General features: G+C 57.8%; 1 non-coding gene across 1 annotated transcript in view; it reads right to left on the reverse strand.

The window, feature by feature from the left end:
* LOC124732163 overlaps positions 1 to 1,038 on the reverse strand; it is a 1,909-nt gene extending 871 nt beyond the window's left edge. Inside the window, exon 1 of the ribosomal RNA XR_007008585.1 lies at positions 1 to 1,038. This exon is cut by the window's left edge and continues 871 nt beyond it. This is a non-coding gene — a ribosomal RNA (small subunit ribosomal RNA).
* Between the last annotated feature and the right edge of the window lie 1,462 nt (positions 1,039 to 2,500).

A 2,500-nucleotide genomic window follows, 5' to 3' on the forward strand; every position in this document is an offset into this window, starting at 1 on the left:
TTCGCTTCTGTTCGTCTTGCGACGATCCAAGAATTTCACCTCTAACGTCGCAATACGAATGCCCCCGCCTGTCCCTATTAATCATTACCTCGGGTTCCGAAAACCAACAAAATAGAACCGAGGTCCTATTCCATTATTCCATGCACACAGTATTCAGGCGGGCTTGCCTGCTTTAAGCACTCTAATTTGTTCAAAGTAAACGTGCCGGCCCACCGAGACACTCAATAAAGAGCACCCTGGTAGGATTTCAACGGGGTCCGCCTCGGGACGCACGAGCACGCACGAGGCGGTCGCACGCCTTCAGCTCGCCCCACCGGCAGGACGTCCCACGATACATGCCAGTTAAACACCGACGGGCGGTGAACCAACAGCGTGGGACACAAATCCAACTACGAGCTTTTTAACCGCAACAACTTTAATATACGCTATTGGAGCTGGAATTACCGCGGCTGCTGGCACCAGACTTGCCCTCCAATAGATACTCGTTAAAGGATTTAAAGTGTACTCATTCCGATTACGGGGCCTCGGATGAGTCCCGTATCGTTATTTTTCGTCACTACCTCCCCGTGCCGGGAGTGGGTAATTTGCGCGCCTGCTGCCTTCCTTGGATGTGGTAGCCGTTTCTCAGGCTCCCTCTCCGGAATCGAACCCTGATTCCCCGTTACCCGTTACAACCATGGTAGGCGCAGAACCTACCATCGACAGTTGATAAGGCAGACATTTGAAAGATGCGTCGCCGGTACGAGGACCGTGCGATCAGCCCAAAGTTATTCAGAGTCACCAAGGCAAACGGACCGGACGAGCCGACCGATTGGTTTTGATCTAATAAAAGCGTCCCTTCCATCTCTGGTCGGGACTCTGTTTGCATGTATTAGCTCTAGAATTACCACAGTTATCCAAGTAACGTGGGTACGATCTAAGGAACCATAACTGATTTAATGAGCCATTCGCGGTTTCACCTTAATGCGGCTTGTACTGAGACATGCATGGCTTAATCTTTGAGACAAGCATATGACTACTGGCAGGATCAACCAGGGAGCTGCGTCAACTAGAGCTGAGCAGCCGGCCGCCCGGGAGTGTGTCCCGGGGGCCCGCGCGAACACGCAAGCGTCCGCTCAATCATTCTGCAAACAGGAGGAGGCTGAGCTCCCCTGCACAATACACCTCGAAACCCTCTCAGGTCCCGGCGGCGCGCAGCGCCGTCCCAAGTACTTGGTCGGGTTCGAGAGAGGCGCAATCGCCCGGAGTTAGGCGAGTAGACGCTTTCGGTGCGACCACCCGTGCTCCCAACTGAGCTTGCCGCTGCCGACAGAGGCCCGGGAGCGTGCTGTCGTGGCATTGCCGGCGGGAGACAACACGCGCCACCTACGGTGACCGGCAGCTCCAACGCCAGCGCCACAGAAGGACAAAAGCCCCACTTGGGTGCCGAAGCGAACTCTCCCAGCACAGCGCACGCGCCAACACATCCGCACAGCTGCGATACAAACCACCAGCGAGAACCGCTGGGGCGACCGAGCAGCAGACGGCGTCGCGGCGCCGAGCGCCGGGCGGCGGCGCATCCTCAACGCACACAGTCCTCAATCGGACCAGCACACTGAAGATGTCCACCGCGCTTCGCACCGGGCCCGCGAGGACCTACTTTGGCCGCACGGCGCCGCGCGCAGGGTGCGCCGGCGCGCAGCTGCGACGCCTGCCGCGTCCGTCGGCCGGCGCGCCTGCCACTGGCCGCCCCCACCAGCCGGCTGTAGCGCGTGCGCCCACGCACCGCGCGGCCAGCACGCCGGGAGGCGCCCCCTCACCGGCCGGGGACGGTCCCACCCAGCCACCGCCGCGTATCGCTTCACACCCAGATGCCGTTCAGTTTCGTCGGCATGGTGGGTATCGCTGGAACAACCGGTTAGTACCTCAACCTATCGTCGCCATCACCGATTCACCCCTAGCGAGAACAACCGCACCACAACAGGTTACCATTTGTTCATTTGCGTAACTTCACCAGAAAACGCAGGCGTCCATCGCCATTTGCAACTTCAACGATTATTGCATGCCTGTGTCAGGTGTCACGCCACACTACGTCTGCCCACATACACGCAACAAAATGTGCACGCCTAGACAATACGTGGAAGGTGGCCCCCGTACGTATGCGATGTCCATTGCTCGAACGACTGTCAACCGGCCTCTGTAGCATGTCGCAGATATGGAACGCGGTGCACCATGCCATCACGGTGTGTGAGGAGAGACGACTAGGTCCGAATACATCAACAGACAGCTCATGCTGATCGCCATCCACGGCGTCCGTTCCTCCCACACGTCTCTATGGCGTACCACACTGCAATCCAGCTCTCATAGGGAGACGACACGTAGCTGCGTGCACAATATTTGCACTGTATGGTCCGCCGTTTTTGGGCGCAGTCGTTGTGCGGTCACACATGTGCCACGATGTATCATTCAGTACATAAGGACGAATGTGCAGTACAGATTGTGGTTCACGCGTACGACATCA

This window comes from Schistocerca piceifrons, unplaced genomic scaffold, assembly GCF_021461385.2.
Source record: "Schistocerca piceifrons isolate TAMUIC-IGC-003096 unplaced genomic scaffold, iqSchPice1.1 HiC_scaffold_1324, whole genome shotgun sequence".
Taxonomy (NCBI): Eukaryota; Metazoa; Arthropoda; class Insecta; order Orthoptera; family Acrididae; genus Schistocerca; species Schistocerca piceifrons.